Source organism: Stegastes partitus, unplaced genomic scaffold (assembly GCF_000690725.1).
Source record: "Stegastes partitus isolate 25-593 unplaced genomic scaffold, Stegastes_partitus-1.0.2 Scaffold561, whole genome shotgun sequence".
Classification (NCBI taxonomy): domain Eukaryota; kingdom Metazoa; phylum Chordata; class Actinopteri; family Pomacentridae; genus Stegastes; species Stegastes partitus.
The window spans coordinates 352,910-367,639 of record NW_007578292.1 but is presented as its reverse complement, the minus strand read 5'-3'; the positions used below and the strand labels follow the sequence as shown (position 1 = coordinate 367,639).

The 14,730-nt window shown below is 41.3% G+C and overlaps 5 non-coding genes across 5 annotated transcripts; all 5 read right to left on the bottom strand.

Annotated features, from left to right (window-relative positions):
• Positions 1-22: 22 nt before the first annotated feature.
• On the bottom strand, positions 23-94 carry trnam-cau (transfer RNA methionine (anticodon CAU)). The gene has a single exon. It is a non-coding gene; the product is annotated as a tRNA-Met (tRNA).
• Positions 95-242: 148 nt separating this feature from the next.
• On the bottom strand, positions 243-324 carry trnal-uag (transfer RNA leucine (anticodon UAG)). The gene has a single exon. It is a non-coding gene; the product is annotated as a tRNA-Leu (tRNA).
• Positions 325-4,742: 4,418 nt separating this feature from the next.
• Positions 4,743-4,814, bottom strand: trnam-cau (transfer RNA methionine (anticodon CAU)). Its single transcript has one exon. It is a non-coding gene; the product is annotated as a tRNA-Met (tRNA).
• Positions 4,815-5,638: 824 nt separating this feature from the next.
• On the bottom strand, positions 5,639-5,720 carry trnal-aag (transfer RNA leucine (anticodon AAG)). Its single transcript has one exon. It is a non-coding gene; the product is annotated as a tRNA-Leu (tRNA).
• Positions 5,721-6,811: 1,091 nt separating this feature from the next.
• trnam-cau (transfer RNA methionine (anticodon CAU)) lies at positions 6,812-6,883 on the bottom strand. The gene has a single exon. It is a non-coding gene; the product is annotated as a tRNA-Met (tRNA).
• Positions 6,884-14,730: the final 7,847 nt, after the last annotated feature.

The window sequence follows — 14,730 nt, the reverse complement described above, 5'->3', positions numbered from 1 at the left end:
AACGTGGGGTCTTCCCAAGTCTTAGCAGAGGATGGTTTCGATCCATCGACCTCTGGGTTATGGGCCCAGCACGCTTCCTCTGCGCCACTCTGCTTCCTTTAGGTAATAATAAACTAATATTGTTTTCATTTAACAATGAAATATGAACACTATGAGACTAAATCAAGACATCTGACTGATTTCTATATATAAGTGGTGTTTGCTGAGTTCTGACTGAACACCCCAGTACGTGGACATAAAGATGGCAGTGGTGGGATTTGAACCCACGCCTCCAGAGAGACTGGAGCCTAAATCCAGCGCCTTAGACCACTCGGCCACACTACCTCAGTTTCTGACTTACTGACGTTCTGGAATCATTACATTCACGACACTACATTTTTATTCGGCTATGTTCATACTCACCATCCACAATTTTTCATCCTTTTAGGACCCCTAAAATTTAGTAACACTTTGAACATGATGATTGTCCCAGTTCTTGACTGCATTTGAGCGTGTGAACACATATTACACCAACCTCAAGAACAAAACCTCACTTGTGGCAATCAGAGACCATTTGGCTTGACATCCACTTCAACATTTGTGAGAAACAATGGATCACTGGTGGTTGAGAACACTTAGACTTAGCAGAGGGTGGTTGGTTCTGACTAAACACCTCAAAGGGGTATTAGTGGGTTGAGCTTAAAGTCAGGGTTTCAGTGATCTCCATGGTAACTCATGCTGTGGAGCTAACCTGGTCTAGAGAAGATTTTGTTTAGGGTGAATTTCCACTTTTTGGTAGAGATGGTAATCAAGAAAACCATCTTTTAAAGCTGAGTGACACAAGCAGACATGTTGCACTTCATCATCATCAGCTTAGTCTCTTGAATTTGCCTTGTTAGCTGTTCTGCTAGAAAGACAAACCAGCGCATATATATACAATTATTTATTCCATAAGTTTTCCATCATGTGTTAGATGATCATTTGAAGATACTGGACATGTGAACAATGGATGGGTCCAGCTAAGAGACTCTCTTACATAAAAAGAGGTGTTCATTCATCAGATCATTAGTCTTAGACAGGTGTGTAATGTCGCACTCACAAACACACACAACATGTCAATACAAGACTTGGTTCTACAAAGGAAATCACTGGAAGCTGTCAGCCTCAATTTAGCTCATAAAGGTGTAAAACACATGAAACAGACACAAACAACAAGCAGATATACATTATTGATGACATTTAATTTAAACCAACTTTGATTTCTCTCCACTGACCTCAACAGAGTTTTTTATGTTCATCGGTTTTTAAGCACTAATGAGGTTCAAATCAAATCAAATCAAATCAAATCAAGTTTTACTGTCATTTTGCCCTTTATACAACACTAGTGCAGGCAAGATGAGAGAGTGTTTCACCAGGATCCAATAACTTAAAGCAATTCTTTTTTTCTTTTTTCTTTCTTTTTTTTATGAGTTCCCCTGATTGATGCATTGTGTCCACAAATGTAAGCATTCCTTTGCTTTCCTTCAGTTGTCAGGTGGCAGTTTTCATACAGCTGCTGCACTACATGAGATCAAGCACCTCTAACACAGTGTTAAGATCTCTCCCCAGAAAGTTTCTCCATCTTTACCATCTTGAGTCACTCCTGACACATCCTGTGTTGTGTAAACTGGCAGCTCCATGACGATACATAAAGTCATCGCTGTAGGACCACCTGGTTTCACAACCATTCACACCTTTAGACTCGTGGCTTGTTTATGAGCCATTAGACATGTGTAGAGGAGGGGATTTAAACCTACGCCTACATAGAGACTGGAGCCTAAATCCAGTACCTTAGACCACTACCCCTGTGTGAAAACATTCACATGCTGGACTAAGGACATTTAAAAGAGAAACAAAAGAAAATCATAAAACTATAACTTTTGATAGAAGCATTAATAAAGAAAACTCTTATAATACTGAGTGCTCAGTGACAGTAATGTCCCTGTGCTGAGAGCAGTCTTTTCACATTTTCAGAGCTCATATATTCACATTAGCATAACAGTGAGGCAGATGATCTCTGGAGAAAAGGTTGAGAAATGTTGGTTGACAACAGTTGGGGTCATTCGAGGTCACTAACTTTGACAGTTCATCTTGTTGTACTGCACCATAAACATGTTCCTATAATGCAGATAGGTGCATCTACATTAGATAACACATAAACAGCATAAGCAAGCTTTGTTTCCATAGTTATGCATTTTCACAATATATGATGCTATGAATAAATCTATTTTTCCCCCTGACTTGGTAAACTTTTTTTTTTTTTTTCAAAATAAAAGCAAGTCCAACTGAGCTGCCATCCTTTCAAATATGTTGGATGCATGGAAAAAAAGTTTCTTCTTTCAGGATATTTTAAATGAAAACACAGTTTTTGGTTCTTTCATGTGTATCATGCCATAAGGACTGAAATAGTCATCAGTGCAGACAAAGTAGGTATTACATGAAAATGATTTTTATTTAACTCTGAGAAGAAAGAAGGTTTGATTCTAACCAAAAGACAAAGAACTAAATCAGTTTCTATTGACACAACAACCTTAAAGGAGTAAATACCTTCAACACCTGAAAACAAACAGGCCACTTTTTAAACCAACTTCAAGAATTGTTTCTAATCGGATGCATGAACCAGATTCCTAAGTCCTTCTTAGAGGTGGCACCAGTTGGGAAGCAAAGTGGATTGGCTCTTGTTCAGATATTTTATGTTATACGTACATGATATGTAGTTATTTCCATTGTTTTGGTACCTGTACTTTGTGCAATGATAATAAAGTTGAATCTAATCTCATCAAACACCAATTATCGTCCATTGTTAATTCTAGGTCCTGTCAGGCTTCTCCAGCCACATAATTTGCATTTCATCTCCACCTTTTTCTGCCCCAACATATGGCTCGCCATCATTTTGCACAATCAAAACTTCTCCTCTACACACTTATCATCTTCCTCAAAGGAGTCATCCAATTCACAGTGGTGCTGAGTGGCAGACTTTTCTCCAATTCCAAAATCCTTTTATTTTTTGGTTACTTTGGGACAAGGTACAAAAACAACTTGCGTCTCCGCACAAGAACCCTCCTGGAGATGATGACAACACTTGGTGCGTATCGAGGTTTCCTGTGACCGGTTGAACAGATGGGGGAAGCATTTAGTCGAAAGTTTCAATGTCTGACTTGTCAATCCATTTGAATTTCACGCTTGTCTGCTTCTTAGAGGACAGAATCTAATGGGCACCTCCAAGAGATTGCAAATCATTGCCACCCTGTGCTTGCATGTCTGCCATTCGCTTGACTGCACCTCCAACACCATCTGGTGACCCGGTGCCATGCGACCTTTCCGAGCAGCTCTAGGTTACATGTTTGAATCCCGTCGTGAAGGAAACTGTGTGCAGTTGATTTTATTCTGTTTTGTGTTATAAGTCCATCACTGAAGACATGCTGTGTGTGTCGGTTTATCGTACATGTTTCAGTTTTACCTCTTCCAAAGAAGCTTAGATTTTACCGATCTGAACAGGCTGGGTGTGACATCATGGGTGCACGTTTTGTTCAAACTTTGGGGTGGGAGGTCTACAGGTCCTCCTTCAGGAGATTTTGTACAACAAACACTTCATTTCATGCATTATGCTGAATTTCTATGCACTGATTTGGGTCTTTTCTGCATCAAATTATAGTATGGCTATAGTTATGGAAATGTCTATTTATGTAAAGTAAATAAACAATTCCAAATATAATGGAATATATTACAGTGAGGCTCACAGGCGTTTTGTGTTGCTTTAAAATATGTATTCTCCAGCAGATCATCTTTTCTTCTTTCATATTCAGTCAACTCACAAAAAGGCACATTTTACTTTTCTGTCTTCTTTTGTTTGAGGGAGTAACTTCATTTTGTCATAGGTGTTAAATTCATTCATTTTAATTAACAAACCCTTGAACATTCATAGTTCCTCAGTGTTAAAAACTTTCCACACATTCAGAACACATCACACATCCTGTATCTGTGTTTTGGGCTGATTAGTAGGAATCATGTACATCTCAGCGATGCTTTGGTTTCCCAGCAGTGTGTCTATGGATGATCTGCCTGAACTGTGTGTGGAGACCAACAAGAAACATGGAGCGCTGACAAGATGTTTCTCCTGAATGGAGAGTGACTTTGATGTATTGGGCTCTGGGTTATGGACTCTACATGCCTTTTTCAGACTTTTACAAACTCAGTTTGTAGTGTTGATGTGTAGACAGGGTCAACAGAGTTTTGTCTCGTGATGTAGGAGTGTGTGCTGGAAGAGGTAGCGCTAACCTACGTAACAGGACTTTTTAAATGTTTTCATATAAATGTTGTTTCAGGCTTCTGATTTGCCAATAAAACTTTACTCTTAGGATAAAGCCACTGCGTTTCACTTTGGCGTGTTTTTGAATGTGCATCAGTTGTATTTTCTGTGAACAAGGTTGTTTTTGAGTAGGAAGAGGGAAGTTGTAAAAAGAATATATTGGACGACTATATCTTTAAAGGATAGATTCGATTCCCAAAGAATCTGTCTTTTGTAAGCCTCTTGGCAATGTGATAAATTGAGTAGATTTTTGGAAAAGAGGTTAAAAAATCTTTTCAAAGAAGCGACTCGCCAAAAATGATTGTGTTTGTGATGTTACACAAGCGTATACAACCACTTTATTTTTGATCAAGCCATGAGCCTGAGAACTGTAACATCTGAGTTTAAAAAAGACTTCATGGCCAATATTTCTAGTTAGCAGAGGATGGCTTCGATCCATCGACCTCTGGGTTATGGGCCCAGCACGCTTCCGCTGCGCCACTCTGCTTTCTCTTTAACATGTGTGCTTTGTTTTTTAATGGTCAATGTGAGGAACCTTGGGAGAGTCCCCTGAAGCAGCTTGTTGGCAGGCATTTGGTGGTTGAACCTTAGCTTTAGCCTGTGGGCTAAGGTGACATGGCCCACCACTGTAAGCCAGGGGGCAGGCCAAGGCAAGCACCAAGGAAGACCAACCCGTGGTGCCCCAGACTGCTTCTGGGGACGTGGAACATCAACGCTCTGACAGGAAAGAACCAGAGCTGGTGCAGGAGGTGGAGTGGTTCCAGCTAGACATGGTTGAACTCACCTTCATGCATAGCAAAGGTTCTGAAACCAAACTCCTGAAGAGAGGCTGAACTCTGTCCTTTTAGAGAGTGGTCCAGGGTGAGAGATGTCAGGCTGGTGTGGGGTCACTCATAGGCTCATGGTTAGGCACTGCTGTGTTGTGACTACATGTCACTGAAGGAAAGGGTTCCACCTGGGGACTCCATAGTTCTCCTGGGAGACCTCAATGCTCACCTGGACAATGATGGGGAAGTCTAGAGGGGGGTGTGTGGAACAGGCTGTCTAATGTGAACCAGAGGGGTGCTGTGATACTGGACTTCTAGTCTTGAAGCAGCCATAACAAACACCATGTTAAAGCATCAGGTGGCTCATAAGTGTACTTGGTGCTGGGGCGCTGAAGGTAAGGCTATGAGGGTTATGGGCCCAGCATGCTCCTCCTGCACCACTCTGCTTTCACCTATTATCATTAAGGACTGGACCAGTTGGAAATGACTGATTAGGAAAACATTATTACACAAACATTAAGTTAGTGGTTAGTTAGGGATGAGATGGCAGTGGTGGGATTTGAACCCACGCCTCCACAGAGACTGGAGCCTTAATCCAGCGCCTTAGACCACTCGGCCACACTACCTTGTACCTTGTAGGTACCCATTTTCTTCGCTTAGAACATCGATATTTCAGAAAGAATAACAAAAAGAGAACTTAATTCTAAACTGGCACTAGTCATGTAGCTCAAACTTTGCACAGTTCTGCCCCCTCACTGCCTGCTGCAGGTGAGGTAGACAATTTAAAATAAGCAGTTGTCTCGTGGTCCCACAGGTTTATTTACCTTGTAGAGCTGCTGCTGACTCTAAATTGTTTTAACCACTAACAAAGCTCATCAGATGTTCTGCTGTTGGCTGCAGGAGTGAAAACAAGGGTCTCCATGCACCTACAAAAGTGGAGTACTTTAGTTTTCGACAGCAATGTCCCCACAACAGTAAGAACATCTTCAGCATTAGCACAGTGTGTGACAAATCTGGCTAACATGGACATAAGATTGGATCATGTGTCCATAGGTCAGAGCTATGTGGAGACTGTAACACTGAAAGATGTTGACAGATGGTTTCAACACCAATATGAAGTCAGTAAACAAGGACTGGGCGTCGTCTTTATGTGTTTTCATGTCAAAGCCAACGTCCAAGCTGCTTTCTGCACCACCAAATACTGATTTTATCACCTCAATATCATCTGACAGTCTCACCGTACACATGCCTTATAAATAATGGCTGTGCTGTTGATTCAACACAAAACGATTGCTCATAGAGGAAATTGCAAGCCTCACACAGTCATTCACGTCAGTGTCAGCTGCTCTGGTCCACTGTTTGGCTTTGAGCCGTCAATCACAGAAGCAGAGAGAGTCTTCTTCCTGAACGGTTCAGTGGCAGCAGCAGCTTCAGTTAAAGCTACAGACACTGAAACAGCCTCTTATCACAGGGCTGAAACCAGGAGTTATACAGTTATGGATAAATGAAGCATCTTTAAACTTGTTTTCTCTGTGATGACACTGCGTTCATTTATGCTTTATGTAGTGTTTTAATTCAACTCTATGCTGTGAGGTAGCTTGGATGCATTAACAGGTGATTTTTTGACCATAGGGATCATTATCCTCCATCAGTATTTCAAGTCTGCGGTGAGTCATTTCCAGTTAGCAGCAATCATGGAGCACTGGTTAATAATAAATAGCAGAGGATGGTTTCGATCCATCGACCTCTGGGTTATGGGCCCAGCACGCTTCCGCTGCGCCACTCTGCTGTAACGCTTGAGCATTAGAGTTCGGACCAGTATTGTGTGATTTCCAAAGAATTTGTCAATTTGCAGGGAGGCAACGCGCCAAAGTGAAACGTATCTGAAAGGTCACCTTGTCATATAAGCTTGATAGCTTTCATTTGGAGTCCACTAATGGAGCAGAGCGCAGTGAGACTAAAGAATTCATCATCTTTCAGTACAAAGAACATGCTGTTAAACCATTATGTGAGACTTTCTTTATTTTATTATTTTATATATTTTTTGAGAGATTTGAATGTCATTTAGTGAAATGATTTTTCCCGTCTCCTGCAGTAATCTTGACATCGTGATCAGATCATGTAGATAGTTGGAGATAAAAGATGAAGCATGTCGGATAAGAACACTGCTTCTAGTCTGTTCTATACAGTAAAATCTGTCTGTTTTCAGTCAAAAAGCAGGGAGGTGAAGGTGTTACTTGACAAGAATTAAGAGCTAAGCACCAGAAACATTGCATGATTTGAATAAAGCTAACAGATAACGTGGTCTAACGAGTACATTTACTACATGTCGCACTCCCCAACATTGAAAAAGTCATGAAATGTCTCATGTCTGACAGGTGTAGGGTCACGTGCATGTTTGAAAGCTCATTTGCATGAAATTAATTGCATTTTTGCATTGAATACAGAATGAAAGAGTGATTTGGAGGCAGTGTAAATGTCACAGAGCGAGCTCATCTCAGGTAAACAAGAGTCGAGGCTTTAAGGCTTTCACAGTTGGGAGAAAAAGCTGATATAAAAGAGCAAAAAACAGAACAAAAGTACTTCCAAATTGCAACGTTTTCCTCCTAAACGGGTGGGAGGTTGACGTGCACTAACTGCTACAGAGCCTGGCAAACGTCGGTGAGGAGAGCTGGATGGTTTTCAGCCTGGGCTCCAACCAAACACACTGATTTCCATCTGCAGCTACTGGCACATTCATCATCTCCTCTTGTCTCAATTTAGTCCAACCAGTGCTGCCTGTTATCTTTCTTTTCTTTTCTTTTTTTGTGAGTGCGTAGGGTCATGTGCATCCTTCCTGTCTGAACATCGGCCTTGTTGTGGTCCAGTTGTAGGTACGAGTGTCGAACACGGGCCTTTAAAGTCGGGCCTTGGGGTTCAACTACTACTCTTGCTGGATGTTCTTTGTGAGCGTGCTGTATGCAGACCTTTTCATCAATGCATTATACTCTTATTAGTTTGGGCTGCCTCTATTTCACATGTTCCTGCAGTAGCCTTTAATTTAACAAGATTCTGCCTATCAGGTGTACAGAAAACTATTTTCATCAGTTGTGGCCTTATTTGTAGAGCTTGTTCCTACATCTCCATCATTATTCTGTGAAAGACTGTTGCCCGGTGAATGCTGAATATGTCCAAGCTGCCTGCACCCTTAATAGAATAAGTGGTTTTGAATTTAGATAGATTTTTGAAAAGAATGGAGTACCTTTTTGCAGCTGCATTTCAAGGTACTTTACAACATAAAGACGAGCATATGAGAAAGCAGCCGGCCTGAGCTCTGTGGCCTTAAATTTGGAGTCTCACTTCTGAGGCAGATTTTCATCTACAGCTGTTGGACGGGGAATAATAACTTTCCCACTACTTCTAAAGCTCAGCTCCACATTGCTCTGCTAAATTCCATACGGGCCACGAGGAGCTGCGAAAGGGCACTCCGGGGGAGAGATTAGTCATTGTCAGAGATCTTTGATTTAAAACGCTGAAGTGGGATATTTCCTTGAATATAAAGCAAAGCAGCGGCTACTCAGACCATTAATATTGGTTGCAAAGGTGAGTGGTCCTAATGCACTTTCGCACGCTGTTCCGCTCCCAGGAGTTTTAGCGTACGGGGAAAAAACACAGCGAGCATTTGTTTGTTTCAGACCTGCCCCCTGCAAAAGTTTGCGAGTGTAAAACTGCTAAAAGTTCATCTCCGAATTTGTTGTTTCTTGGATGTGACCTCAGATAGAAAATTAAAGAAAACAGTCTTTAGTTTTTGCATCCTTTAAGCTCCTCTACTGATGCTTTCAAGAACCAACAGTTGATTTTACCAAGTGATTCCATTCAGTGCTTCTTTCCCACATGTAGTGTCAGGAACCCTTCTTCTTTTTTTTTTTATTTTAATCAGGCACATCCTGTATGTACATAATTGGATTTGGATGGATTTTGCTCACTTGTCAGCTGCTGTTTAATGCTTTAGAGAAAACTAGTAAGTGGGCGTAGAGTTGAGATTATTCTGCTTCTACTTGTGCTACCAGTACCTATTTGAATTAAATGAATCAGCATCAGCCAACCGTAACGGACACTCGTGGACGCAGCAGAGCTCAGCGAACCCACGGGGCTGTTTTCTCTTCCTGAAGCGTCGGATGTGGGTCGGGCTCGGGTTGGATTATTTTCAAGTGTCCAACCATGTGTGTGAATAAACCATTTAAGTCATGCGGTTGTTGATTCTTGTAATATTTTTGACACTTCTTTTTTGCTGATGCTGATGATTCCTATTGTCGCAGGTCTTAATACGATTAAGCAGATGTCTAATTTTTACACACAGCGTCTATAAAAAGTATTCAAACCCACTGGAAGATTTCTGCTTTTCAACATTGAAACATGCTCAGTTTAATCTGTCTTTTTGACAAGTATTTGCTAAAAACTGCTCTTTCAAGCCAACAATTAATGACAAAAAGTAAAACCACAAATGCACCATCCCCACAGTAAAGCACGGTGGAGGCAACATCATGGTGTGGGGGTGCTTCGAGGCAGTAGAGGGTAAAATGACTGCACAGTAAAGCAAAGGGAAATCCTGGAGGACGCCCTCATGAAGTCGGCAAGAGAACTTTAACTTGGAAGAAGATTTGTTTTCTGGCAAGACGATGACCTGAAACATAAAGCCAAAGACAACACGGTGAATGTTCCAGAGTGGCGAGTCAGAGACCAGGTATCAAACCAACTGAGGACTTGTGGTTGGATTTGAAACGGACTGTTCACCCCCTGCAACCTAACAGCTTGAGCAGAAGAATGACTGATTGGGAATAATCCAAACAGGCTCAATGCTGTAATTGCAACCAAAGGTGCCTCAACTAAATACCGACTTGGTGGGTGTGAATACTTATGCAGTCACTTGTTTTACATTTTATATCTGAAGAGTTTTTTTGCAAAAACAGATAGCTCAATTTTTGTAGACTATCAGAAAACTTGTTTTTTTGTTGTTTGCTTTGGATAATATCAATCAAACTGAAGCTGAGTGGGTTTGACTCAGTAGAAATGACAAAAACAGAGATAACTTAAGTTTGATTGAGGTAGATGATGGGAAAGTGGGTTTTCTGAAGGTTTGTGAAGTTCTCTGTTTTTGCAAATGAACTCTTCAATTTTTACATATTTGACATTAATTTGTAGAAATATGTTCCCACTTTTACATGAAAGAGTCTTTCTTCAAATAAATAGGTCACACCAAGATCATTAAGAGTTATATGAACCAATATATTGCCTCGCAGCAAGAAAGTCGCCGGTTCGCATCCCAGTGAGGACAGCCGGGATCTTTCTGCATAGAGTTTGCATGTTCTCCCCGTGCAGCGTGGGTTCTCTCCAGGTTCTCCGGCTTCCTCCCACACAGTCCAGAAACATGTTGAGGTTAATTGGTGATTCTAAATTGTCCGTAGGTGTGAATGTGAGTGTGCTTGGTTGTCTGTCTCTAAGTGTAGCCCTGTGATAGACTGGTTACCTGTCCAGGTGAACCTGCCTTCACCCTGAGTCAGCTGGGATAGACTCCAGCCCCCCATGACCCTAGTGAGGACTAAGCAGTGTATAGATAATGGATGGATGTATCAGTTCTAAAGCAGGTAACCAGTGCAGACACTTTCAAATGTGTGCAATGTGTGTTTCCTTCTGGTCTTAGTCAGCACACATGTAGCTGAGTCTTAGTTGGAGTTGACAGACAGCATCACAATAGCACATCCTGTAGGTAACAAAAGCGTCTGGTGGTGTCTCTCACTTGGCGTAAGAGAAAAGAAAAAGACAATATTCTTCAAATGCTAAAACACAGTTGTGTTTCTAATGAGAGGCTAAAAACATTTCCACTGGCTAGCATCAGTTGGATGCCAGTGCGAGTTTCACTTTCTTAGTTTCAGCACCGGCGACCAAGATTTCACTTGTGTTGGGACCTCGCTGTAGAAAATTCTCTGCCACCCATAACTTTCTATCTAAAGTACAGTTAAAAGGCCATTGATTGGCCCCGTGTCCTCAGGAGACTTGGCAGGCAAATTAATCCTCTATTGCTCCCAACGAAAAGCACTTGCTTCCTCATTATTGCTCTAAAAAGCTCAACGAGCCGCCATGAAAGAAAATATAATGATTCCACCTCGCGTGCATCACTACTGATTGCATGTCCTATCTGGCGATTTTATTTTTTTCTTTGCCAATGTTCATTTTACGTTGCAGGTTCGTTGTCACTCTCTGTCGTATAATCTGGCAAATCTCCAAGACTAAAGATCATTTTCAGCTGCGGGATAAAAAAAAAAAAAACAGACACTAATCTGTTTCTGTAGCTGCTGGAGCAAACGCTGACTGACTCTCTCGCTATAATCCAGCGAGGCCTGACAGCAGCAACCACAACATGCTTTTGTTGGATCCCACGCGATTAACAGAGAGAGTTTGTTCAACTTTGAAAACACTCACCAGTCAAGCACCAAACAAGACAGCATCGCTGACATGGCTGCCACACAAGATTGCACTGACCAGGCTCTAAATCAATGGCTCTGACTCACAAAAAAGCCATTTATTACCATCTGTAGATACTGGCACTGGTTTCCCTCCTCTCTTCTCCGGCCTGACTGGAATTATTCGTCTGTTTGACTTTGTTGTGTTGCCCATTTGGGAGACGGCTCCATCTTCTCTCTCTCTCTGTAGTCCCGTTCAATCGTTTTTTTTCTCTGTGCGTTAGAAAGTTCCAGCACCAGAATAAATCCAAGCCAGATTTTCGTTGCGTCATTAACCTCAAATAAGCATCAATATGGTATAATTATGGAAACATGCAAAAAGCTAAAATTAAACATTGGATGCATTAATTATGTTTCCACAAACCTGTCGCGTATCATTAGGCATGAATACAAAGACAGCATGTCTGCGTTTAAACTTCCTGTCAAACTTTACACTCATATGCACACCAAACTTGTAAAACTACATTCCAGTGTTGAACTGATGATAATATTGTGCCTCTGCAGTCTGAAGGAGCCAAACCAGGTGCTCCAAACGTACAGTCCCTTTAACACAAAGTTCTGTTTCTCTGCTTCGTTGGACGGCGTTCTCTTCTTGCGGCGCTGCACTGTGGAGATAAGAGGACACAAACACCGGAAGGGCTGCTTTTTGTAAGACACCTACTTCATTTGGCTAATTCAGACCACTAATTCACTTGTGCTGGACTTGAAAGAGGCCGGTGGATTTTTATCCCCCTCTTTACTTTGTGCTGAGGACGGGAGGAGTGATTACAGCAACTAGCGGGAGTTTCATTAAGAGCGTATTTAGATTGAGGAAAAAAAACAGGGTTGTTAAGTCTTGAAACAAACCGAAGCTGTTCTTTAACGGTAACACCTTCTCCCGGGAATGGCGACATCAGTCTAACCTGTTTAAGAGATTGTTGGGAAATTTGGTACAGACATTCATGGTGCTAATCTGGTGCTAACAGGAGGTGCAGATGTTCCTTTGTCCAGCATTTATGACCAAACACCAGGGCCGGCCCAGACCAATCTGGTGCCCCGGGCAAGATTGTAGTTAGTGAGGCAACAGTGCTAACCACTGCGGTCACTCATTGTTAGTTCCTTAATTTAACTGTGAAGCTCTAATGTCCCATTTTAAGATGTAGAGCTCAAAAGGTTTGTTTATTGCCAACCCACATTCACAAAAACCGGTGAGATCAGTGCAGGTTTATTGTCAACCAGATGGCAGGAGTGCAGAATAACTTAAAGTGCTTCAATTTATCTGTTGAAAATTCCTGTATTTTTTTTTTTTATATTGCAAAATATATCACAGGGTTAGAAGAAATTGCAATGTCAGTTTTCTCCAACATTGTGCAGCCCTTATATACATATATACGTGTGTGTGTAATTTATTATAATATGGAGAAGGCTACAGTATGAATTATTAACTGCACTTTAATACTGGAGTAAACTCAGAACCCTATAGCATATAATGAGGAAGGAAAACTAAGCATTTTAATGGACAGCAGGGAAAATACATTCAACAGGTTAAAATAACACCTGAGCAGACCAAACGCTGACTTTCTGAATATCCCTGATTAAGTTAAGGTGGTGTTAACATATTAATGCAAGTCAACTACAGCTATTTAGTGATTATAAACAATGCTAACATGCTAGCTTGTTAGCATTGCTCTGACAACAGTAACTATGATCCATTAACTAATTATTTCTATCACATTGACGTTATCGTACTTTTGTCTTTTTCCTGTTTTTCTTCCTCTTCTTTCCTTCTTTTCCTCGCCTGAGCACCAGACTCTTTAATAACTCTGTATATAAATCAATCTCCAATCTGCCACTTCCACTCCTCCGTTTGTGGCGCCCCCCTGTGGATGTCCTTAGCATTTGCCTATCCTGCCTATGCCGAGGGCCGGCTCTGCTAAATACCCACTGAAAACCATTGCACTGTCAGTTTCAACAAGACTTTGTGTTTTTGGCCTTTTAGCAAATGCTGCACTATATGCTGTTTATTAAAAATACAAACACAGTAAAAAGACCTAATTACCACGAGCATATCTCCATCTAAAGCACACTTCCCACCACTGCTGCCAGTGTTGGGAGTTATTTTGCTCAGATAAAACAGCTAACGTTACAGTCCTCTGTAAGTGAACTACTGCAGGAGGAATGCGGTGCAACAAGGTTCAATAATTTATTTAGTGCATTATTCAAACCTTGAATGGAGGAAAAACAATGTAGAAAAAAAAACAATGCATGATGGAAATGTTTTTGTTTCATTAGCAAATCAGTCAATCAGACTTTATTTGTGTAGCGCTTTGGGGCGGACGTGGCGAAGGCGGTGGAACGATGGTGAGTTTGTGAGTAAATGGGTGAGTGAGAAAGACACTGTGAAAGCACTCTGTACAACCAGGTTCAGGTTAGAAAGGCCCGCTGTAACTGCTGACCATTTACCATTCATACAAATGGAATGTAACACAAAGTGCTTTACAAAAGAAAGGGAATGAAAACCACTGACAACAATAGCCTGCACTCACCCAGTTTGTTCTCTGGGAGACCAGATAGCAAAGCATTACAATAATCAATCCTGCGGGTAATAAAGGCACGCAGTCGTGTCTGTGTTGACTTTAAAAAAGAGCCCGTCTCACTTCGAGAATGAATTTTATAATCTAAAGAACATTACCAGTTGTGTTTCTAATATGAGGCTACAAACTGAATCAAAGACAACCTCAAGATTTTCCACCAGCAGGTGTTTAGTCCACAATGCTTGCAGTCCCAGCCAGCAAACAACTTGATATTTAAAATACAGTTTAAAGGAGCATTGATTTCCCCGGAGCTTCAATGCTCTTTTAAACTGGCTCTTTGTGTGGATGGAGTGCTAACCTACAGTGCAGGGGGACTGGTTTGGATGTAACTGTAAATTAACTGCACATTTATATGCAAACATGTCAACAAATGGCAATGTTAGAACCAGTTATTATTTTGTCCACGTCCACCACTGCACAGAATGAGTTTCTGAATATCTTCACATTGGCCTAAAACTTTGATGAAAGGACAAAGCACATGGAAAAGGTCACATTTTTAATTATATGTACTTGTGAGCAGCGTCTGATTACAGCCTTACAAAGCAGCTGCCGTTGCTGCAGAC